The sequence below is a fragment of the Alosa sapidissima genome, chromosome 1 (assembly GCF_018492685.1).
Source record: "Alosa sapidissima isolate fAloSap1 chromosome 1, fAloSap1.pri, whole genome shotgun sequence".
Taxonomy (NCBI): Eukaryota; Metazoa; Chordata; class Actinopteri; order Clupeiformes; family Clupeidae; genus Alosa; species Alosa sapidissima.
Genome location: NC_055957.1, coordinates 44,653,913 through 44,680,757, shown reverse-complemented (window position 1 = coordinate 44,680,757; position 26,845 = coordinate 44,653,913). Strand labels below are relative to the sequence as shown.

General features: G+C 43.0%; 1 long non-coding RNA gene across 1 annotated transcript; it reads left to right on the top strand.

The window, feature by feature from the left end:
• The first annotated feature begins 337 nt into the window (after window positions 1-337).
• Window positions 338-16,053, top strand: LOC121720581. Its single transcript, XR_006034588.1, has 3 exons — window positions 338-424; window positions 11,551-11,559; window positions 16,043-16,053. It is a non-coding gene; the product is annotated as an uncharacterized LOC121720581 (long non-coding RNA).
• Window positions 16,054-26,845: the final 10,792 nt, after the last annotated feature.

The window sequence follows — 26,845 nt, the reverse complement described above, 5'->3', positions numbered from 1 at the left end:
ACATAAAAAGTAGGCTAGACCTACAGACTATAAAATCTCAAAGATATCATTGAAATTGAACCATAACCAAAATAATTAGGTAAGTAGGCTAGCCTTGGCCTGAAAAAGGTAGTCTTTACACTGTAAATAGTCTATTTTTGAATGTCCCGAAATTAGATAGAAATCAAATGGCAAATAGCCTATCAGTGATGTTTGATGGTACTTTTTGGGCGTAGGGCATGTGTGACTGTTAATGGTGTGTGTGACTTGTGATTTGGGTATGCATACCCCTGATATCTCATTGGCATATCAGGAATCAAAATAAATCAATATTTTCACTGATTTTTAAAAACTCAGGATATGATCAAAGATGCTCCTGATATGCTGCATGTCATAAAAAATATCCGGTCAGTATATCCCCTGATTCAGAGCCTTTTCACCCAGTGTGTTGGGAACAGAACTCTCCAGTCTGCTCTAACCAAAGATTTTAGAGCTAGAACCTTTCTCTCTAACTATGGCCCTCGACTGTGGACACAGACAGATTCTTGCTAACCATGAGAGTGTCCGAAGGTTGGTTTCAGCTCATGCAAGTGAAGGCCAGTCGGACTCTCACCTCCTCCGTGGCAGCGGTCATGCAGGAAAAGAAAATGGCAAATGGCGAGGAAGGCCACGGAAGATCTGATAGAAGAAAAAGGATTGTTGTTCTGCTTGTTTTTGGTAACTCGGTGTGAAAAGGGAGCTTTAACTGCCATGCGTGAAAAAAATAGGCAGGAACATGAGCCACATATATTAATGTGTAGTGATTGATTTTTTGTTTTAGTTTTGTGTTTCTGTATGTGTCATATACCAGCTTTCAATTGCAATTCCTCATGCAAAGGGTTTCTCTGACTGAAACACTCAAATACATTGCAATTGTTCTCTTATATGGTTACTATAAGCTCTTATAGAGCAGGACTGATTAAAGTGTAATTCTTTAAATAATAAACAGCACTCTGGAGTATCCGCTCAGCAATTTAAATTGTGTTTAATTATTTATGCAAACCATTTAATTTATCACGCAAAACATCAATTTATTAATCTAAAGCACATAATGTGCTATGCTGGGTGAGCACTCTGTGAGTGCATTTTATTTAACGCTATCCTTGTTGTTAGGTCACATGCTCTAAATCTACACATTTTACTGTGTCCTTGCAGGTAAGGTTCTGAATGTCACTGAACATCTGTCGTCAAGTATAGATCTGTGTCATCTCCATGGTAACTTCCCTTGAGTCACACGTCCCCATCACTGGGAGCAACACATCTGTTTGTCACGAGGCCTGTAGAAAATAAACATGCATACTTTTATGTAACCACTAATATGTCAACCAATTACAATTTCTTTGTATACAGGCTGTGGATAAAACCTTAAAAAGTTTAACAGCTATTATTTTAGCGATGCTGTAATTACAATGTAATAACCACTTGTTACAACCTTATGACATGACAAGTCTACAACAAATGTCAAAAAGATAAACTAAGAACCTATGACCACACCCTCCTTTTCTTATTCCACCTCACATGAGGCTATGTGTTGGTTTTATTGCTCTATACATTGGACTCTGCACCTTGCATGGTCTAAACCAGGGGTGTCAAACTCAAATTCACAGGGGGCCAAAACTAAGAACTGGGAGTATGTCGCGGGCCAAGCTCAACATTTATTGAATAACCGATGTTTTTATTGAATTAAAACTGTATACACACAAGAAAAAAATAGAATGCAGGCATTTCTGAATATAGCCTAATAGAAAAAATATATTGAATATCTGAATAGAAAAAATATATTGGCCTATTTTTTGCAGGTGAACTATAAAAATTGTAAATAACATTTAACAATTATCAAAATTGTAATTGTAACTATTAACAGTTAACAAACTCTCCCTCTGAGAATGGCCGTGCGCGATATCCTGTGCAACAGTAAAACTCGCTTTTACAGCAGCATTACTTTGTGACTTGGATTGTCTGCTTTGAAAGCAGACTTGCTTTCAATTCTCCCACTTTCTGTAGCTTAAGCTTCGCATCCAGATCTTTGTATTTGTCTTCATGTTTAGTTTCGTAGTGCCGTTTTATGTTGTACTCTTTAGTGACAGCTACGGTGAATCCACATACCAAGCAAACAGATTTGTCCTTGAATAATATGAACATATAATCGTTTTCCCACCTATCTTGAAAGCTCCGATTATCAATCTTTCGCTTCGCCATTTTCGTTGATAGTTTGTCTGGTTGCATGGATACGTGTTTTGTTTATGAACAGAAAAGGCGGCATTAACGATGCAACGCATTTTGGGATTTGAAGTGTTATCGGTGTATGATACACTAGATGTACAGTAGCAACTTGATGGGCTGCGTTGCCCTGGGCTGCGCTCATGCGCTGAATAGAATAGCGTGCTAGGCCAGCTCTAACGTGGATGCGATGAAGAGAATACTGTCGGGCCAGCTCAGATATGGATGCGCTGTATAAACTACGTGGCGGGCCACTTCTAATACAGATTGAATAATGACCTCGCGGGCCATTAGTGTAGGTCATCATCAGCGTAGGTATGCGTGCCGTGGTTACTCTGTTGCCCCTCAAGCTCTGACCCCAATGATTGTTGCGTAATGACCCGATCTGAGGGATCTGAGGACACTGCATGGGCCTCTTCAGGACTAGGGCCACATCGGGGCCAGATCAGGACCACATCAGGGCCCATGCTGACCCAGTCTAGTCCGTTGTGTTAGATACACAATGCACAGTATGGCAGACGTCTATTTGGCAGAGAACCAATAAGGCCTTTGTGAGAGTGTGTGTGTCTGTGTTGCAATATAAAAGTTTTGACCTCTTTAACATTCAGGGCACTTCGGAGGTGGTATAGAGACTTTCTTTATCAGGGGCTTTTGGCAAATGAAAATCCATTCATTGCCTTTTAATGTCAGCAAACGCTTAACTCACGGGGTGGTAGCAGCACGATACCATCTTAAGGCCGTCATCAAAAGAGCCAGATGCTGATTCATGCAGGACACCGTCGAAGCCAAAATATACAACAATAATAAATAAAAAAAGAAGCAAATCAATGGCGCCCTATGGAGTTTCTTCTCTGCCTCTATCAGTGATGAAGAAGCCAGTCGTGCAACCGGGAGCCCCACTGAAAAGACGGGGGTGGGTCCCTCTCCAACGTTTTGATCAGACCCTAAGGCAGCGGATGCCCATTACCGCCCCTCCAGCTTCAGAGACTCCCAAACCCCACCTGTGATCATCACTGAATAAGAACGATATGAAGAACAGGGCTATGGGTAAGAATGCTGGCTGGTGGTGGTAGGCGCAAAATATAGAACACAAGAGGATAATCGAAGTGGGCACTCTCATTTACTGCGGCATATGTTAAAAACTAGCTAGTCTTTTTCTTCACCAGTGTGTGGGACTCTATCAGTGTGGGGTATTGATACGGCACAGCATGTGGCCTGCTATTAATCTTGCCCTGGCGCATTGAGATTCCGCTGATGCCGTGTGATTGGTCCCCCGGTGATGAGCCTTTTAACCATGTCGGTTTGAACATCAGTCGAGCAGATTATTCGGAAAAGGCAAGAAGAGACCGAGGGAGGGCACCGTGCTAGGCCAGTGAGATGAAAGATTCACTTTCGTTCTCATGGTTCAGTCTTCAATCCCGTTCTTTTTTTTCCTTCAGTCTTTTCGACTTCTTTCTCTTCTTTTTTTCCACAATACTAAGAAATGCAGACATTGTGAACTTGAGATCATCTGGTCAGTGAAGCTTGCAAAGCCATTAAAAATATATCTCGTCCAATACTTTAAAAGCCTATAGAGGCTTTTTTATATTGAATTCGCTTAATGCTTGAAAGCATAGACTACTCCAGGATGACAGACACTGGACCCTGAATATGCACAGCAAATCTAATCTACTCTACACCATGTCCATCACTGAGCTGAAAGTCTAGATATTTAAAAAAAACGTGATGGTTCACTTATGTGTGCTTGTGTGAAGTAAAACGTGAAGTGTTCACTTATGACCCGAAGGAGCATTGGAAAAGGGAGGAAAAATGAAATAAACTACCCATTACATAAGAAGACAATGGATTGTGAGGGTGGCCTGAGAAGGATTTCATTGCCTGTCTGGCCATTAACATGTCTCTGCTAGGATATGGTGGTGTAGAGCCGCTCTGGAGTTGGCATGCTACAAAGGTTTGTATGCAACAATCCCACCCCCCGCACTTTCCGCTGCATTTGATTCAGACGCTTTTTAACACCTCATTAGCAGTCTCCCAGTGCACGCCATCACATGCAACTCCTGAACTGTTCAAAAGCAAGGTAACTTTCCCAATAGGACGGCCAGAGGCAAATTTAAGGTTGAAGGGAGGAAGAATAAGGAAAGACACGCATGCATACACACACACACGCACACGCACGCGCACGCACACGCACGCACGCACGCACGCACACGCAAACGCACACGCACACACACACACGCACACACACACACACACACACACACACACACGCACAAACACGCACACACACACATACACACACTCTCTCTCTCACACACACACACACACACACACACAGACAAACACACACACATTGCAGCAACTGGCCAATTAGGTTCTCCCCCTGTTCTGCGCATTTAGCACTTTCAAGCAGCTGAAGGCTAGCCCTTAATTAGGGCTGAAACGGAGAGTGCACACTGAGGCTACTGTGAAATGGTTCATTTTAATGATGATCGTGGTGAGGCATATGGCCGCTAGGAAATGAAGGCCGGGCAGCCCAGACAGTGGTGTTGTGGCAGGTTGTCGTGGGCATGCAAGATTTGGCAAGAGGAGATGTCTCTCTGTCTCTCTCTCTCAGGGTCACAAAACGAGTGGAAATCATAAAGTCATTGTCTGTTTGTGTGACATGAGTATGCAGCCCATTAATGCCATGTGTTCATATTTATTGAGAAACTAGGGTTTCATTTAGTCCAGGGATGATTAAAACACAACATTCCATGATCTCCCGTTTACCCATGAGCAACTTCAGTGAGTTAGTCCGGCTGAGACAGAGCACTAGAGTTAGACTAGACTTCTGGATAAATGGTAAAGTGTATGCACAGCAAATTTGGATATTAAATATGCAGAGTCTGGTTCATTTTAAATTTGTTAACTGAGAATTAAAGCACAGTGCAAAAGTATGTGTTTCTTTAACCTTACAATAACAGCTTCAAACTGTTACACTGACTTATAATAGGGAGAATGTCTCCTCAGTCATTGACGGTGGGTGCCTGGATTGCCTGGTATTGTGTAAAATGTTATGTGTGGACTGACGGCGCAGTTCAGCCATGCACCTGACTGCATTTGTAACTAGCACCATGGAATGAGATGCGACCGTCTTAGAGAGGGAGCTAAGACCCATGGGTGCTAGCTCGTCTCTTAAGGCATCGGGAGGGAGGTTTACCAAAGTCCTTTTAGGCAAGTCCCTCCACTTGGCGGCCATATACCAACGTTTTATGGGCACTCATCGGGCACAGTCTTTGGGTCGAACTGCGCGTGCGCAAGGCTTCACGACACCAATCTTGCTCCAGCGGCGAGATCACAACACATGATTGGCACGATGTCTTCACAACACACCATATGATTGGCTCAATGTATTCACATCACACCACATGATTGGCTCAATGTATTCACATGTCGACGTTTTGCCGAGGAAGGGGTAGGATATGTGTAGACAACGGCCATATTGGCGTGACACACTAGCCCCATGCATTTCTATGGAGTATTTTTTGAGTGCTGTGTCTCCACATTAGAAAGTCTCTGAGTTTACTGAACATACATATGGCACAGCTATCGTTTTCTGAAGCCATGAACCCCCCATACATTGAACCTTTTTATAATTACAACTGCTGCACGTGCCAGTTGCCTGCACACTTATGTACTTAATATAATTCTAATTCTCAGTTCACGATGTAAATAAACTAACAATAAACTAATAGTGCTGTAGTCAGGGAACTCTGTGACTGTTTACAACTTGTGCTTCAGAAGACGATGTAATTAGTAAAAAAAAAAAAAGTCTTCAATTAAATAATGAATCTTCCTTGTTGTGGACAGGTGTTCATTTTGCATATCCATAGTTTTTGGTATTTACAAAAATGAACATTTACAAATGTGTTTAAAACTCGAGAAAAAACTTCGAGAAGTCAAATTAGCATAAAATTCATGGCAATATTTTCCATACAGGCAATTTCAGTGGTGTAGTCTATGTGATACGCAGGACTACGCAATATACCCACTTAAAAAGCATCACCATCTCACTACTCACTTAAAATAGACAAGGATAGATATTATTTGGGGTTGATCACAGTATACCCACTACAGCTAACTGCTCAAGGTAATATTCAAAAAAGTATTGGCAAGATAGATAGTCATTCCAAAACAAAGGAATTGACATTGAGGTCTGGCAAAAATGTTCTTCTACATGCTGATACGCACCTCTTGTCTTTTCTCTCCCTGTCTCATCTTACCCCCATGCAGGAGGTTATCCCCCGTGGCTTATGATTTAATGAGAACTGCTGAATGAAGAGAGTGTAGAGAAAGGGCCCCTTGTTGTCAATAGTGTATCCTCCGCAAAGGGTGTGAGAGGCTATTGATTGTAGCCTGCTGATTCCATCAGATATCAAACAGAGGTAGAAAGAGGTCCTGAGGCTCAGGTACTGTATTGTCTCAGGAGGGCATGCGATGGGCGGGAATGCAATAAGAGCTTTATTTCGCTAGACCAACATCAAACAGCAACAGTAATGGGGAAATGATTTGAAAATGATATATACAAGGATTGGAAGTCCCTGACAAAAGACACACACACACACATGCACACACACACACACACACACACACACATACATAGAGGGAGAGAGAGAGAAAGAGAGAGAGAGAGAGAGAAACTGTAAAAGAGTTGACTTCCATCCTGCTTTAATAGATCATTTGATCCATAGGGCTAAACATTGGGTAAGGGATGCAACTTTGACTCATGTGTCATTAAGGTTTCTGGCCCTGCCTTCCTAGATCTCCTTTCAGGGAGATACTAGTCAGGAACATGATAGTTGACTAACATTTCACTGAAAAAAGTCAGGCGACGAGAGGGGATGACAAAATCGAAACCGATTTTTGATAATCAGTAGCGGCAACACCTGCAAGCATCTACCAATGTGTACATTTATTTCCATACATACATTGTTTCCTGACTGCTGATGCTGTTTATTGTCTGTAAAGTTTAGGTGAAGTTAGGAATCTCTGATCAATATGATTGGTTAGACTGGACTAATGATTTCAAAGTTAGTGCCTGTCGCCATACAAGTGTTGGAAAGGAATCCTAATCGTGAGTCACCCGGCTATTCATTTTGTGAAAGAGTTTTGAGTGACAGTATAAATCGTTGCCAGTGGTGCCTGAGAAGTAGCACTTTCCCTGCTTGACATCGTACATGTGTCCAAAAGCTAATGACAAATGGCTCCATATTGAACTTCGCCACAGTTGTTGCTTGTTGACGATTGAAAATGAATGGGCCGTACAGACTTTCGAAAACTTCTCCATTATAAACAAGGCTGTGCTAATCTGTGTCTTAATTGTCCATTAATTATGTCGTAAATCACTGAAACGCTGACAGCTAGTCCCAATCACGAAAGTCGCGCATGGATTCTCCCAGTCATCAGGTTTCATTTTCTTCTTCATGAGTATTATATGAACCTATCACCTCCATCTCTGTCAGTCCAGTGAGTCATGCTAAATATGAGTCCCAATATAAGCACTGCTAAAACAACCGTTAATGCTCTTAGCCTGTGACCAATGCTAGAATGGATTTCATAAGCTAAATCAATTACTGGAATCTTGAGAGTAGAAATGGACCAGATACCCATTCTGTCAACATTGAGGAGATTTTCCGGGTTTCTTACCCAAATTACGGGAAAATTTCAACATTCGTCTTTCTTAAAATATCCCTTATTTTAATACTCTCATAACATTAGCCCAACCATCGGACCTGTCATTCCCTGTACTGTTGTCCTGTTGCTACCCCCTTGCCCTTCCAGCGAAAGTTTTCAAAGCATTATGCTTGCTTGAAGTTGACCTTAGAGTGATGTTAGCCTATTTAAGATATCGGCGTGGTTGTTGTGAGAGCACAATTTGACCCCAATCTGTAAGCAGTCACTAGCTTCACACCTTGTTTCGTTAGTGCAGCAGTTTTGTAGTCTGAATTCTTCCTGTCAGCAGAGGGATAGTAACAGGGCAACACATACAGTATACTGTACATTGACCTGGCTCTGGCTATTATGTGACTTATTAAGCTATATTTTTCTCTGAATTGCTTTATATCTTTGGAGTAATTAAATCAGGGATGATTCATAGTGAGCGTAATGCTGTGTCCTCTCAAATTTGAAGCAGTCAAATCAATGTTAAGACATGACAAATATTGCATTATATTGGGGAATTGAAAACAAATCTGCTGGGCATATCGTGCTGTAATCACTTCAAACTGTAACAATTAGGTTTTCTGATGAATTGTTAAGTCAGGTTGATTTAGAAACGAGGCAATAGCTTTTGCATAATGTGCTACATTGTTTATGACTTTCATATAGCTATAAAACAAAGCAAGGGGATAATGAAATGAGATGCATTCATTCACGTAGATTTATTTAATGAGATTTATATTTGCAATTACATTGTGTGTGTGTGTGTGTGTGTGTGTGTTTGTGTGTGTGTGTGTGTGTGTGTGTGTGTGTGTGTGTGTGTGTGTGTGTGTATGTGTGTGTGCAAGGAGGGGGGCGTTTATGCATGAGATTTGTTGAAAGGATGAACAAACAAAAGCTGAAGATGCTGGAGTACCCGCCCAAAAGACGTCTTGGGAGAATAAAGTCTGGCTCAAATTCCATTGACAGCTTTTGTTATAAAATGATCTGCAAGAGCAGACAAGAATGCTTAACCAACTGTCGTACTTCTATACTGTGACATATCATACACCTTTCTTTTGTCCTTTGCGTATTTTCACTGAGAAGAATGGGCGTAGTCAGGCCTGGCCCAGTTTCGTCAACAATAAAATGGCCTTGTCTCATACTAATGAAAAAGATCAATCTTCATATGCCATAAATATGACCGAACCAGGTCAGTTGTAAAAAGTTTTGATTTCTGAGCGTGAAGGAATTTTTTAAAAGGTTATCATCACAGTCCCGTGAAATTGCTGAAGGATGGTCCCCAGCCAGAGACTAACCCGAGGATATAACAACAGATCAATTAATTATAATAATAAACAGCTACGCCACCACTCCCATCGGCCTGTCTTTATAGTGGTCACTTTTATAGGCTAGACTTCATCCTCAATCAGCCAAGCATTGAAGCTCTAAATAATTTTGACATTCTGCCGTCAGGGGTGACTGGCTTTAAGACCATGGCTTCACTGTGGCTTGTTAAAGTTTTTTTTCTGTTTTTTATGATGAATAAACTGAAATGATTGTTTAGTCAAGACCAGTGAGGAATACAATGGATCGCTGATACATAGAATGGAAACAGTAAACGAGACCACAAAATGCAGGTGTGCACTCAGGATGTGTTCTTAGTGGTCACACAATAAAGGCAATTGCTTGTTTGAGGTCTGTTGCAGCAGAAGTAGTTTTAAACTTGCCCAGTTTTACAATTTTGTTTCTTAGTGCAGTGGTAAATGGGGTCTGGGATCCATAGCCGCAAAATAATTTCATTTAAATAATGAAGTTGTGGTTTATTATTTTGAAAATTCATATCTACAGATGATGGCTCATTTGCCAGCTTACTAGCTGATGAATATGAAGAAATGTTTGAGTCAGTCCATGTCATCAAGAGATGCAAAATCCAAAGTTGACAAAAGACCAAATTACGCACCTGCCAGAAAACATGGGGTAGTGAACCTGGCCACAAATTCAGAGAATACAAGTAGCATACTACTGTATATGCCCAATTGTCATGATTACGAGGGGGTCATTGCATGTTCTTTGTCCCACAAGGTTGTAATTGGAATCAAAGAGTTTGGGAAACCCTGCCTATAAGTGATCTTGCACACATTTTATTTTTGTACACACATTTTTAGTTTTCCACTCTCACACATGGCACGGGTGTATATATAAATATCAAAAAAGCAAAAAAAAAATAGAGTGATAAATTCCATGATTTGAACCTTGCAAACATGGACCATAAAGACAAAAGGAAAATAGGGTTAAAATTTCAGCTAAATTGAAGATGATTTAGAGGTTGCACAAGCACCTTGAAGTTTTGAGAATTTTCACTTAAACAATGGTCAATGGCAGATTATTACATTGCTTGTCTCTGTAATCTGGTATATATTCATGAAAAGTTTACTTCTTTTCTACAAATAATCCCATATATTTCTAGCCTGGAAAATCCAGACCCTGATAATCTAGAAAGATTAAGGGTCTGGCCACCAATAAGGAAAATGACCCAACTCAAGGGGCGGCACCAAGCATGCATTTGAAAATGTCACAGCACGTAATTGGATAACACTACGATCAATGTTTACTGACTGATTCGTTGCAGCGCTGTCGTCATCTGTTTAGCTCACCTCATGGCCCGCCTATATCAGATACACCGATGTGATTGGTTCCGTGCATCATTACTCATTGACAATTCAATTGTGCTTTTGCGAGAACTCTAGAATTTCCAGGGTAATATATTTCATTAATAAGTAATACTCTCTTGAGACACTATTGCCATTGAATGATGTAACAAGGCAGCAAAAGGCGGAATAGTACCATATGCTAACCGCTGCCTAAGCAAAGATGAACTTGTTACCTCAGTCAAAAGTATATGACTGCTGAGGAAATACACTGGAAGAACAAAAAGCCATGGGAAGCCAATAAATGAAGAATCACCGCATGACACTGCAGGAACGGACATCAATATACAGGACTTTAATGCTATATTAACCAAATCAGAAGAAGAAAAACAATTCTTACTACAGGTGGTTAAACGCCACAGAGAAAGCTATCCTGACTCAAACAAAAGCACAATTGTCAAAGATCTTGCCAATCTCCATCTGAATTAGCAAATTGAACAGACTTGTAGAAATACATTAGTATAAGATTGTTGTGTAATGATATTCACTGTGGTAAGTTCCCTATAACATGTACCAAGTAAGTTGCAGTTTATGCTTATTATGTCCTTTATGTATCCCCATGTTAATGTTTTAAAGTTTAAGGAATAAACAACATAAAGATTGATATTTCAGCAAATATATTTAAATACCGCTAATGAAGTGATATAGATGATTTTTCTTTTGTCTTGTGCAACCCCTCAATATCATTTAATTTAGCCAATTTTTTAAGTGATAACTTAAACTAGTAGTCGACCAAAATGCAGGATTCAAATTGGGAGAAAAGAGAACTTTTGGGCCACCCTATACAGTGTATATATATATATATATATATATATATATATATATATATATATATATAATTTTTCCCCCCTGTTTTTTAGCACCTGAGTAAGATTGAGTGGAGGGACCAGGAGCCTGTTAACAAAATGTGGTGGGGTAGTGGTAGGGTAGGTCTGTGTGTGCGTGTGTATGCGTGTGTGCGTGTATGTGTGTGCCTGTACGTGTGTGTGTGTGTGTGTGTGTGTGTGTGTGTGTGTGTGTGTGTATGTACTGTATGTGAGGGTGGCCACCATGGTCATTGCCCAGTAAAGTCATGGCCAGTTTTGAGGTCAGCATTAAGCAAGCGGCCATCTCACACTGGGCTCCTGATTTGTAATCAATAAATAATCTCTGCCAGGCTCTGCTCTACCAATCTCCCATCCATCACGCTTTGTGTTTACTTTATCAGTCTGGCTTTGGAAAGGAATGGCCAGACTCTCTCTTGTTTCAGTAAATTCTCTTTCTGAAATGAGCCTCGAGGCTATGGCTGTTTGAGTGTCCTCATACATGGCACATGGCATCATCCCCACCCAAACATACTGGCATACTAGATACTAGCTTGCTAAATGCCCCTCCAACCCATTTTACATTTCAGTTAATAGCCACATTTCTGTTCAAATAAACTTAAGTGAAAATCTCTGTTCACTATTATCATAGCTTGAACCTCCTACAGTCATATTAGGCGTCATAATCGGTTCATCTCTTGAGGGCTGCTTACACCCCCCCCCCCCCCCCCCGAAATGCTTTTAAGATATATTGCATGCTAATGTCAGCAGATGCCTGTAGCCTTTTTTAAAACAGCACCTCATCCTGACTCTTTCTTGTATTCCCGAGTGCTTTTATTCGGGTGTGCCTCTTAACCCACTCTTTCTTGCCTCTGCCGGATGTCAGTGTAGTGGTGCTAAATTGAGCGAATAAAATAATTAGGCTTCACCAGCGGTCCCAGTGCTTCTCTAATTGTGTCCTTCCTTTTATGTGATGAGAGGATGCTGATCTGACGACTACCTGAAACCCAATGGAGCTATGAATGCCTGTTAATGTTGCATAAGAACTAACCGTCCTCTCTATCCCCCTTTCTTTTCATCCCTTCTCTCTCTCTCCTACTATCTCCTTCTCTCTCTTCATTTGTGACACGACACTCTCACACTCTCTACCCCTCTCTCACTCTCTCCCCTCTTCAATGTCTTTTTTTCTCTCTCTCTCTCTCACTCCTCTTTCTTCTTTAATTCCTCTGTCTTTCCTCCTCCCACTCTGTGGTTAGCTGAGGTGGTGGAGGGCTGTAGGTGGCACTAGACTGATGTGGGCTCCACAGGTCATTTATAAGTAGGAGAACTAATTAAACAAGGATGAGATGATGAATTTCAAACAGAGATGGTACACATACACACACACACACACACACACACACACACACACACACACCCCAACCTTCTTTCTGCTCAATCACATTAGCTGTCTTTTATTCCCATGAACCTTCAACACCTCCCTGAGATAGATTAGTTTGTTTCCGCATATGCACCGCACACTGAGAGTCCACTAATGCAATGGCTTGAATGCTCACACATTCACAGTGCACAAAAGATATGAAGTTAACCGTACACAGGAACAGATAAACTATAAACAATATAAGCAAAGTTGTAACTGTTAATGTAACTGTTATTACCAATACCGTTATGTACAGGGATGCAGTGGTAAAATAAGAGGTGGGTAAACTATGAATTCTGCAATCGCGGTGAGGTGGACTGCGCCATGCGGTATCAGATTTTAAAAAAGGACATGTTTGATGGTGGTGGAGGTTATTGTACAATGTTTACCAGTGGTATTAAATGATTCCTAGAGTGTTGATGAGTGTACATATTGGGAATACAGGATAATATTGGATAATACACTGTGATTTTTGAATGTTACAAGTGAATAAACTGTTTTGAGAGGTGGATAAACTTTAATAAGATGTAAACTTTATTTCTGAAATCTCAGAGGTGGATAAACTGTGTTTACTTCATACCTGTCAACACTCCCGTTTTTCCCGGGTTTCTCCCGTATTTCAAGGTCATCTCCCAGCACCCTCCCGTTTTGTTATTTCTCCCGGAAAACTCCCGTAATTTGCATGGCCATCAAACTTCATTTTAAAATCATTGATCCATTCAGGTTGCCAGATTGTATATGAAATACACCCTACACATACACGATCACTTAGTTTCAATTTCAACCGTGTAGTCATAGGCTAAAACCTGGCAACCCAAAACCCAAATAAGGAAGCGGGTGCCAACTGCGCATAGCCTGAGTCTCGTCGTAAGCAATCGGGCTAGTTGAATGGCCTACTCCAGAACTAGCTGTTGTGAAATTGTTGGGAATTTAATTGATTAACACATCATATAAATTGTTATTGAGTGTTGTTGATACACTGAACTTGTTCCCTCGGAACCAAATCTGACAGCAAGCTTTGGAGTTTTGGAAGTAGGCTGCAGGCAGGCAGCTGGTGGATAAATAACTGGCATGCGTAAGGTAATGGTAAGGTAAAAGCAACAACCGAAATGCAGTGTTGAAACACGTGTATGAAAACCCCTCCCCGAAAAAAAAATCTCCCGTTTTTGGAAAGCTAAATGTTGACAGGTATGGTTTACTTGCCTTTAGCCTCCACTACATCCCTGGTGGTAAACTAAAAGTAAACAAAAGGTAAATTAAGCCTTTTTAGGGCTTACCCATTCCAACATATTGACGAATGTTGACATTTTCCCGTATTTTGGGTGAGAAACCCAGGAAATCTCCCTTATTTTCAATGTTAAATGTTGACAGCTATGGAACGAAAGAAAATGTAATGGCAGAAATCACATTCGCTCTGCAATCTTAGTGCCTAGAGGAGCGCGAGGCCTTTATTTTACTCCCTAGGCTACCCCGCAATAAAGGAAAGGAAATGAAGGATACATGTGGTGTGCAGAGGGGTGCCTGAAGTGTGAAGACTGAGAGCTACTTGGACAACTATGCACCAAACAAGACACTTTTGCTGATTTCTTATTTCATGAGTACAAAAGTTGGGGGACTTCCCCCCCTAGCCTAAAAAAAGTTGGGTGACCCTCCCCTTAACAAAAAATAAAACGACATGACCCTCCCCTATTTTCCTCCAGTGGTCCATTCCATAAATACCGAATTGTACCTTAAGAAGGGAGATGGAAGTTTTACATATTTTCTTCAGTGCTAGCTTTTCAGACATTGTGACTGCGGATACAAATCCTGAAGCTTTTGCTATGTGTATTTGTCTAACAAGACTATGAACAACTTTCACTGATAAGTCAACGATTTAGTACTCATTACTTTGTTGTACTCAAGGAAAGGTGATAAGAATGACAGATGACTGAGGTCTGCAGTGACTGTTAAATTGATCTCTTTTTGCATACAGCACTTGAGGGCTGGATTGGTTTATGAATTTCACATGTTGGCAATCTTTCATAATGTTTCAGTCACCGTCACCACCACACCACACCACACCACACCACTCTCGGCAGATATGCCAGCCAGCCCAAAATAGCAACTCAATAATTTGTGCATGGGGACTCATCTCCATGTCCACATAAGAGGGGAGAAATTTGAATAAGACGTAGTGTAGTGTATTGTATCGCAGTATCTCAAGGCAGGTGGTTAGTGCAGTGCTGGAGGTGGGTGCTGGTCCAGCATTCTTGTTCAAAAGCCAATGTCATGCCTGCCAGAATGAATCAGCCTCGGGGATGTCATGGACAGGAATGCTATCAGTTCGAGCCAATCTCTGTAACAGCAGTGCCACCAACGCAGTGAAATAAAGCAATGCGGGAATAGCTGGCTGTGTGTATCAGAGGAGAGAAACGCATGAGAGGAGGGAGGGAGAGGACCACAGCAAAGAGATATGGGACCTTAACAGTGAGATCGCTAAAACCAAGGCTTCATGTGTTCATTTTTTACCATTTATTTTCTATTTTTATTGTTTTTCTTTTTTGATGGTCGGTACAGGGCGTTGCCCTTATGCATTGCGTAACATAATCCTGCCATCTTATCTTGAACACTCCGATAGTCATTAATGCCGAGACGCCATTTGAAATAGAAGATAAAAGATAACGCTGCATTTAAACATGAATAAACAGTAATTGAAAGAAGGGAAGATGGGTCTGTCAGCAGGACCACCACTACACTGGTAGGGGGGGCCAGAGGAGAGAGGACAGGCCCATGCTGCCCCAGCAGGTCCTGATTGCTGTCTCCTCCATTACCCACTGCTTGTTTTGGGAGAATGAGAGAGGTCATCTTTAATGGCCTCAAGAAATAAAGTCTCCTTATTGTTATTCCAAGGGAACTGCCCCCACCTCCACTTCAGCCATCAGCCTCCTTTAACTCTCCCCTGCCCGCCTCTCGCTTATAGGCCCCATTTCATTAGTCCCATCAGTGAGCTAATTCGGGATAAAAGACACAGGCCAAATTGCGGGGCGTGAGATGCCTCGCAATGTAATTGTGTTACCGACAGAATCGAAAAGGGCCGCGGGCCTCGATAATGAAAACATAAAGAAGTACAGATGAGACAGGTGGCTATATGCTGCTGCTTAATTTCCTCTCTATTGATTTATGTGTCCCCATACAGTCGTGCCCAGGAGTCAGAGCAGGGAGCTGCGTGTTTTAATGTAGTTTGACTCATAAGCCAAAGTCAATTGGCCACACTGTGTTTCCTCCCTGTTTACATAGGATGCTGTGGATTGTTGGACATTTACTTGGCATGTCTACGTGCTTCTGAAGGGGTACGTTGAGACAAGGCTGTCTGTTTAGATTCTTGGAGCTGAGACAACTGTAGGAAATGTCAGCTTTAGCTCGGTATTCAACGCAGCAGTTGGCTGGGTAGTGCTTTGAAAGCTCAGGCTTTTGCAAAAGAAAAAAAAACCTTTATGTTCCTGTCGTGGCAGACTGAGACATACAGATGAGAGGGATACAGCAATTTGAAATAATTATTCATGGGTGGCACATTCTATATTGGTAAAGGTCATGGTTTTATCCGTCTGCATTTGGAGAATTACTCATTCCGGGAATCAAATTCAATTTGCAAAGTAAAGCTCCCAGACAGACTGTGAACCATATTTACAGCACCACTGAGGCCTTATCAGACTAACATTCTGATGTAATCACACAGGCTGAATGCTTCTGCACCTGGCTGCCATTTTGATTTCAGAAACTCACTACGCATGGGAAAGCCGATGATATTTCAACAAATGGCAAGTTGTCCTATGTGAGTCCTCTTCATGAGGCTTTTTTTGTTGTTGTCATTGCGGAAGGATGTTAGATGTTCTAAATGCGACAGGGTTTTAAAGCAGCCCTAAAGAGTTTTTTTTTTACCTTAAAAGTGTAGTGTAGCCCTGTAGCTGCCTGGATACTCTACCTGTTGGCTGCAGCAACTCAAGCTAGGTAGCACGGATCACCAAGGGTGAATGACACTTCTGCCACGCTATGAGCAGGTTGTACCAGTTATAATATAGATATTCTATGGCAACAAGTTCTGAAGATATAATGTTTACTATGCACACATGTCACAGCATAAGTCATCCATCACTGAGCATAAACTAATTGTGTGGCAGTATTCCATTTCAATCTCCTGCAAAAATCAAAATGGAAAAGAGCTGCTAGGCTATAGACTGTAGCCTACCAATAGATACTTACAGGAATTTGGAGCTTTCTTTCTACAGACTGCTCTCCGGGCATTCCCTTTATATTGTATCCGAGTTATGTTCATAGTTTGTTACAAAGACACACATTTATTATATTAACGAGTTCATTTATTAGTGCACTTCTCAACTGTAGGCGCACCCCGAGAGCAAATCTTCTTTAGTACTGCTTTTACCCTTGTAAGGTGTTTTTCTATTTTTGTTACTCAGCCCATGTTCCTGGGTCTGGTGGACCCACTACATTATTAGGCTTTTAAATCAACACAACCATAACAATTTATGTAAAAATAATTACCAGATGTTTACTTAAACTCAATTACCAATGATATCATTTATGGTTCATATTTTCCATTTACCCCTGTGAGATCACATTTATGATCATATGATCATAAGAAAACGAGGACAAACGAGGACATTTCATTATAAAAAAAAAGGTAAACAAAATAGAAACAAGATTTTTGATCATTCTTGGTGCTTATTTCTTAGAACAGGTGAAATTGCTTGAAATGTACGTAAGAGTTTTGTAACTTTGTGTGGGAATGGCAGGTGCAGAAAGACAACATCCCTGCACACAGACACCTACTGTACATTCAGCAGTCATTGAAAATAAGTTATGTTTTATGTTCTTCACAGAAAATGAGCCAAGGCCAATGGTTTGAGTTAGAAGAAATAATAAATAGCATAACATTAAAAACAGCAAATATTGAAAATGAGTCCCATGACCGAACACCTTACAAGGGTTAACATTAGAACCCTAAGCTGTTTTTAGGGCATTTTCACTACCTTTATTCATAAGGATTTATTCTGGTCATTGTAAGTGCCACACACACATATTAGATATTTTTTTTTTTCAGCAGAGTCTAGGCTATCCAGATCTGCCATAATTCCATGTATTAGTGCTAGCATTGATTGATTTATTTTGATATTTAAAGAATTAAAATCTAAAAAGCGTATTATAAAAAATCTTATATTTTGACATGTATCTCACCACAGCAAGCTCATAGCTCTACATGCATTTCATGTGTGTGTAGAGCAGACTATCCTGAATCGGGCAATATAATTGGCATGGTGGAGGGATACTCTGGGGCTGAGCAATTTACAGAAATATGTGGTGTGTGATTATGGAAATAAATGCCATTTTTTATTTAGTGATGACTAAACCTTTCTGCGCTCCATATCTGTGACACGAACTGATCTGATCTGACTTGACCCGAGTTTGCATGTTAGCCTGTGTGCGCCTATGGTGTATGCACTCATAATGATTCTCAACTTTTTACTGCATTGTCATTAACAAAGTAAAGACAAAAAAGGTGTTTCTTTGTTGAACAAATTGGGATGCAATGTGAGCCTTGAATTGGATGCCATGCAGGAATTTGCTAGGATCTCAAAAAATGAACATGCTTTGCCATAGAGAAACAAGATGTTGGATTATAAACATGCTTTGCCACAAAAACAGACAAGAACGTGGGGTAAGTCCAGCTATATAAAGTTATTATTTTGCTGTTACTTCATCTGTTTTATAACCCAGAAGGATGTACTTGGTATGAAATGATAGCTCTGTATCTCCTCTTTCATCTGACATTCGTGGCATAGGCTATCTATCCGATCGGGTCCGCGAGTAATTCAAACGAGAGTAATGGGTGTGCAGCGTTGGTTTGTGTACATGACGTTATTATTTTGCAGTCACTTCGTCTGTCAAAAGCCAGACGATATACATGATACCAATGGATAGCCCTGAGTCTCCTCTTTCATCTGATATGCTTGCCATATCTATGCGATCACGGGTTCGCGAGTAGGCCTAATTCAAACGAGAGTAGGCCTAATGGTTGTGCAGGTGAACACAGAGAAGTATAGACTGTAAATATGATGCAATTTCATGATTTTTTTACATTTTGATACTTTTAAGAAACACCAAAGAGTTTTTTGGTGTTTCTTAAAAGTATTAACCTTAAAATAATGTTTCCAAAATTGTTTCAGTGGTTCATCAACTCGTAACAGGGTGAACGGCGCTTCTGCATTCAAGGGCGCGGGAAGGCCTGCTGGCAGGAGATAGATTTTTTTTTTTTTAAATATATATATTTTTTTAAATATATTTTAAATATATTTTAGTACGAATTAGTACAATTACTAATTCGCTGTCTGATATTTTTGTATGTGAAATGATGAGTCAAATAGCAAAAAAGGGTTATGGATAGGTTCGAATATAGGCTACTAAAAATTAACAGTTATAGAGATCAACGTGAACGTGAGTCAGTTACTGTAAGAACCGTAGCGTGGTTTCATCTATGTGATAGCGATCAAGTGTGTAGGCCTACACTACAGTTGATATAGGCCTACATATTCTATGTGATTTACACGTTTAAAAAACCCATGGATAAGCTGAAAGAAACTTTAATTGTGTTTTACAGTTTTACAGTCTTCTGTGGGGTTAGGGTGGGCGCAGTGGACTCGGAGTGCTGTCGCAGAACATTGGAATTTGTGGCTGCCCAGGACTTTTCTAAAACTTCTCGCTAGTACCCACACACTGCACTAAAATGACGTATTTAGCAGTCAAAATCCTAAACATGTCCGGTGGGGGGGGGGGGGGGGGGGGGAGAAATCGTCGGACATCCATTATTTTTGTTATTCAGCACCCCTGGTCAAAAATAGGTTCCCGCACGCCTGTCTGCATTCGCTTCGCCCTCTATCGGCTATAACCGCATTATGTAAGTTTGCCAGATCATGTAGCGGATCTGTAGTTCGATGGAATGAGACATAAGAAACTACAAATTTGACTTGCATGATGTTGCAATACATCGTACTTTCATAAAATCATGCAACATATTCTACTTTGTCTATGGACATCGTTATTTGCAAAGCCGTTGCTGGATAAACAAATAGCGTACGTGCGACAGAGGAAAAGTTCTTTGGTGTTGCTTTAACGTACAGACAAGTGTGTGGTCTTGTTGGAAAGCCCCACTTCTGCTCTGACACGCACTAAAGGTTTCATCTTGCTGCAATGAACAGTTGCGGAGCAATGTAACAGAGAAGAAAGGGTGTGTTTTTTTCGGGTTCTAAGGGTTAAAGGGGAACTATGCAGGTTTCTTTTAGCTTAAGTTACCTTAACAGCTTCAGAGTCATTGTAATAGTTATATGACTTTTTCCGGGTTGAATGGTGGCCATCTCTTCTCCCCCTTGTGAAGTCCTACAGACTTTTGTGCCTGCCATGTAGTTACCTGCCCACAAGATGTCGCCATTCTGCCTTTGTGTGTTTTGTTTACTTGCTCCCCTTTCTTTGGTTAATGGAAACCCTTCTGTGATTGGAGGATTGGATAATTGGGGTTGATGTACCAGCCTATTTAAGATCCTGGGTTTTCTTAGTCTTTGCTGAGTTTTCCTGAGAGACACAGTGTGAGTACCCGTTCTTTGTCTGTGCTACTAATTCTTGAGCTCTTGTTTTTGATTTTGACTTCTGCCTGCATTTTTGAGAATTTGAAAAGCCTATTTTTTGTGCTGAAATACCTTTTGTTGGAACTTTGATTTTTGACTGAAGACTTTTTGTTGTCATTGGACTGCTGGCTGTGAACTTTTGTTTTCGGGACGCTGGGAGCTTCCACTGAACTGAACTGAACGGAAGAACTGCATTTGTTGTATCCGGTGTTTTTTTGAAAGTAAAGACTTATCACAACTCATTGCTTCTCTGCATGTCTGTCCAAGATCCACCACCCCACAAAGTTCGTGACAGAAAAACTCAGCCAAGAATGGACGGAGCGGAGAAAGTACCACTCCCTGAACCGGATTCTATGGACATATCGGAGCCAGTGATCGCCTCTGCCCCAGCACAGAACTTTGAAATCACCCTCCAGCACCTGGTGACAGCTGTCAACAGCCAAGAAGACACCATGCGCCGCCATGAAGAAGCCCTATCCCAGTGGGGGGCACAAATGCAAAGACATGCCGGTATGCTGAATGAAATCCACCAGGCCCTTCAACTGGCTCGGCCAACACCACCAGCCGCATCCTCCACCGAGCAACCAGCTTCCCACCCCACACCCAGCCGTGAACCCCGCCTGCCAACTCCAGAGAGGTTCAATGGAGATCCCAAGGGATGCAAAGGTTTCCTGACCCAGTGCCGCTTGTCCTTTGACCTCCAGCCTGCCGCCTATCCAACTGATCATTCCCGAGTGGCCTACATCATAACTCTTTTGACCGGAAGAGCCCTGTCCTGGGCCACCGCACTCTATGAGAACAACAGTCCTGTTTGCAGCTCTTTCACGGCTTTCTCCAAGGAGATGATGAAAGTCTTCGCACCTGACGTCAGCGGTCGCACAGCAGCCAACAAGCTCCTGCAACTTCGCCAGGGTCGCCAGTCAGCAACTGACTATGCCATCCAGTTCCGCACCCTAGCAGCTGAAAGTGGTTGGGGAGAGCAGGCCTTGCTCACAACATTTTACCATGGACTATCAGACCGTATTAAGGACGAGCTAGCCTCATGGGAAGAGGCTGAGAACCTTGAAGTGTTGATTGCCCGGGTTATTCGTCTGGACCACCGACTCCAGGAGCGTACCAAGGCCTCAAGAAGATTCCCCTCCTATGCGGTCCCAATCAATGACACCCCTGTTCCACAGTCCTCTGATGGTGGGCCAGAGCCCATGCAGCTGGGTGGCACTCGGCTGTCCCAAACTGAACGTGACCGGCGTATGAGGGAACGCTGTTGCATTTACTGTGGAAACCCGGGACACTTTCGGAATGCCTGCCCTGAACTAATGGGAAAAGCCAAGCCCCGTCCAGCACCAGGGGATCTGTGACGGGGGTGAACTCCTCTCCTGAGCTTTCAGCCTCTGGGTTTTTAACTCCTCTCACCATATCCTGGGGTCACCAGACACATTCTCTACAGGCACTCATTGACTCTGGCTCAGCTGGCAACTTTATGGATCTCTCCCTCGCACAACACCTGGAGATTCCGACATCTGCGCTCGATCCTCCTCTTTCTGTTACCGCTCTGGATGGACGGCCTTTAGGAGCAGGCCTGGTTGAATTGACCACCTCTACCATTCATCTGCAGATCGGTGACCACGAGGAGAATATTTCATTCCACTTGATCCAGTCTCCTGAGTTTCCGGTAGTCCTGGGATTCCCCTGGCTTACTCGCCACGACCCACGTCTCGATTGGAGTTCCTGCACTATCCGCGGATGGGGATCTACGTGCCACACCACCTGCCTTGTCTCAAGCTCCTGTGCATCATCTGTTCGTTCTCCCGAGTCAACCCGAGCTCCTCCCGAGTCAACCCAGACGGCTCCTGAGTCAACCCGAGCACCGCCCGAACTGTCCAGAGTACCCCCAGAGTACCATCATCTGAAGGAGGTATTCAGCAAAAAGAAAGCAGCGACTCTACCGCCTCACAGGTCTTATGACTGCACCATTGATCTGCTGCCAGGCACCTGTCCTCCAAGGGGGCGCATCTTTTCCCTCTCTGCGCCAGAACGCATTGCCATGGAGGAGTACATCAAAGAGGCGCTGTCCACAGGCTTTATCCGACCCTCTTCTTCACCGGCTGGGGCAGGTTTCTTCTTCGTGGGCAAGAAGGATGGAGGTCTGAGGCCATGTATTGACTACAGGGGCCTCAACAAGATCACTGTGCGAAATCGTTACCCTCTCCCCCTCATGTCTTCAGCCTACGAACTTTTGCAGGATGCAACAATATTCACCAAACTGGATCTCCGTAATGCATACCATCTTGTCCGTGTCCGTGAAGGAGACGAATGGAAAACTGCTTTCAACACCCCTAATGGCCACTACGAGTATCAGGTCATGCCGTTTGGTCTCACAAATGCCCCAGCTGTATTCCAAGCTCTCATCAATGATGTCCTTCGTGACATGCTGGACAAATTCGTCTTCGTTTATTTAGACGACATTTTGATCTTTTCCAAGAGCCTTCCGGAGCACATCCAACATGTCCAATCAGTTCTCAATCAACTCCTCAACAATCATCTTTTCGCTAAGGCCGAGAAGTGTGAGTTCCATGTCCCTAAGGTCTCCTTCCTTGGCTACATCATTTCCGAGGGCAGAATCATGATGGATCCTAAGAAGGTGGAAGCTGTCAGGGATTGGTCAGTACCCAGTTCCATCAAAGAGACACAGAGATTCCTGGGGTTTGCCAATTTCTATAGGAGATTCATACGCAATTTCAGTTCAATCGCTGCCCCCATCTCTGCAGCCACTCGAAAGGACAATTCCCCCTTCTCATGGTGCCCTGAAGCCAACAAGGCTTTTGAAGACCTCAAGCAGCGCTTCACTTCAGCCCCTATCCTCTGTCAGCCAGATCCCACTCGAGCCTTCATTGTTGAAGTCGATGCCTCTAATGTTGGAGTTGGAGCGGTCCTGTCCCAGAGGTCCCCTGATGGCAAAGTGCACCCTTGTGCATTCTTCTCGAGGAAGTTGTCTTCATCTGAAGAGAATTATGACATCGGCAACCGGGAACTCCTTGCTGTTAAACTGGCTTTGGAGGAGTGGCGGCACTGGCTCGAGGGGGCTCATCACCCTTTTGTTGTCTGGACCGACCATAAGAACTTGGAATATATCCAACAGGCTAAACGGTTAAACCCCCGGCAGGCACGATGGGCCCTCTTTTTCAACCGCTTCAGTTTCACAATCTCCTACCGGCCAGGTTCCAAGAACATCAAACCTGATGCACTGTCTCGCCTATTCCAGCCAGCCAACCAAGACAGCCCCCCGGAGACAATCATTCCAAGATCCCAACTTGTTGCACCTGTCCGCTGGGAAATTACCTCTGTTGTCCAGCAAGCCTTAAACAACGATCCTGGCCCTCACACTCCCCCTGCAGGCCTCCTGTTTGTTCCTCTCGCTGCACGTGGGCAAGTCCTTCAATGGGGCCATGCCTCCCGTCTCACCGCCCATCCTGGATCCTCTAGGACACTTGAGTTCATTCAACGTCGCTTCTGGTGGCCGAATATGAAAAAAGACGTACAGACCTATGTGGCCAGCTGCCCAAACTGTGTCCAGGGAAAGGATCCACGTCACAGACCCCAGGGTCTTCTTCACCCACTGTGCATTCCTCGTAGACCTTGGTCACACATCTCTCTAGACTTCATCACTGGCCTACCAGCCTCAGAAGGTAACACCACTATTTTGGTCATAATTGATAGATTTTCTAAAGCATGTCGTTTCTTGCCCTTGCCAAAATTGCCTTCGGCCAGTGTAACTGCTAGACTTGTGTGTGACCATGTTTTTCGAGTTTTTGGTCTCCCCCAGGATGTTGTCTCTGATCGCGGACCCCAGTTTACCTCCTGCTTCTGGCGAGCCTTCTGCAAACTCCTGGGTGCTACTGTGAGCCTGTCCTCTGGCTTCCACCCCCAATCTAATGGGCAGACCGAAAGGCTGAACCAGGACCTGGAAGCAACCCTGAGATGTGTAGTATCTGCCAATCCATCCTCCTGGTGTTCCCAGCTTCCTTGGGCGGAATATGCTCACAACACCTTGAAGTGCTCTGCCATTGGTATGTCACCTTTTGAATGTCAATTCGGCTACCAACCGTCTTTGTTTCCCGAGCAGGAGGTGGATGCAGGGGTGCCGTCAGCCCAGCAGTTTGTGCGACGATGCCGGCGCACCTGGAGAATGGCCAGACGGGCTCTACTGAAAGCTTCCCAGCAATACCAGCAGCAGTCCAATCGGCACTGGAGGTTGGTCACCTTCAGGCCTGGCCAAAGGGTCTGGCTCTCCACTCGAGACCTTCCGCTGAGGGTGGAGAATCGCAAACTTGCACCCCGCTTCATCGGCCCTTTCAAGGTGGTTCGCCGGGTCAATCCCGTGGCCTACACCCTCCTCCTTCCCCGCTCCATGAAGGTCCACCCGACCTTCCACGTCTCCCGTCTCCGTCCGGTGGTCACTTCGCCGCTGCTTCCTGCCCCCAGGCCGCCGCCTCCTCCCCGGCTCGTCGACGGCCAGACCACCTACACTGTCAACCGGCTCCTTGATTCCCGCCGTGTCAGGGGGGGTCTTCAATACCTCATAGACTGGGAGGGGTACGGTCCGGAGGAGCGGTCCTGGGTGCCGTCCAGGGACGTACTTGACCGCGCTTTGGTGAGGGACTTTCATTGTCTGCACCCCGACCGCCCTGGGATCGTCAGGAGACGATCTTAGGCGGGGGGGTACTGTGAAGTCCTACAGACTTTTGTGCCTGCCATGTAGTTACCTGCCCACAAGATGTCGCCATTCTGCCTTTGTGTGTTTTGTTTACTTGCTCCCCTTTCTTTGGTTAATGGAAACCCTTCTGTGATTGGAGGATTGGATAATTGGGGTTGATGTACCAGCCTATTTAAGATCCTGGGTTTTCTTAGTCTTTGCTGAGTTTTCCTGAGAGACACAGTGTGAGTACCCGTTCTTTGTCTGTGCTACTAATTCTTGAGCTCTTGTTTTTGATTTTGACTTCTGCCTGCATTTTTGAGAATTTGAAAAGCCTATTTTTTGTGCTGAAATACCTTTTGTTGGAACTTTGATTTTTGACTGAAGACTTTTTGTTGTCATTGGACTGCTGGCTGTGAACTTTTGTTTTCGGGACGCTGGGAGCTTCCACTGAACTGAACTGAACGGAAGAACTGCATTTGTTGTATCCGGTGTTTTTTTGAAAGTAACGACTTATCACAACTCATTGCTTCTCTGCATGTCTGTCCAAGATCCACCACCCCACAAAGTTCGTGACACCCCTAGCGTCTGTGAGCGGAAAAAACAGCCTTGCAACTTTGGTCCGGTGAGCCGCTGGCCTCAGAGTCAGAAAGTGTCACGGCCTTACAATGTAACAAATTGCTACACACATACACGCCAGGCACCAGCTACAACAAGGTAACGATGGAGTTTCTCAGACGTTCATCATGGCAGAGTTGGCGAAAAGAAGCAGAAAGCGAGCTCTGTAGAGAAAACTGCGAGCAAAAAGCGAGAAAACATCAAAGAAATGGACAAAACATAAGTCCCTTTAAGTAATAAGTACTGAGAACGATTTTCTTTGTTTAATTGATGAATATCAATAGATCACATTTTCAAAAAGAACGCTTAGGTTATATGTTATTCTTTTTGGACATACATATTTCAAAGTCATTTTTGAGGGAACAGAACAGCTATTGATTCTGCAGAGGAAGGGAGATTCAATTCTGGAACTTCAGGATCCATAAACAAGTTCTCTGATGACTGCTCCAATGGGATTGCTCTTTGTAGTCAATTCTGACAGATTTCCTATTGCCTGTTGCCATAGAAGAGCTGGTCAGATACCCATTTTATACTTACAATCTTTTCCAGCATCAGGTGTGGTAGAGCGTTGTTGTTTTTCAGGATCTGGTTAAAATCCGTTGGTGCACCTTTAAGTATATTAAGAGCATGTATGCTGAAAGTAAATGATGTAAAATTCTGTCTGTTATGTGCAATACTTTTTGTGGTGTGTATTCTGAGTGTACCTAAGGCTATGATAAAATAAGTAATGCATATAATATGTAAATGCATCTGAATTAGATTAGCAGACCCATCTCAGATAAATTAGTAATTTAGATGCAAAAGTAGGGGAAATACAGTAGGAGAAAAGAACAGAGACCTTACCCAAGAAGACCAAAATACAGTTTAATATGCTACCCAAACATAGATTGAATTGAATTGAATATCATTGTACATTTCTGCATTTTAAAGTGCATAACTTTTATCTGTGCAAAAAAGATTAGTAACATGCAGAAATGTGGACAAAAATGCCATTTGGTACTCTACCCAAATAT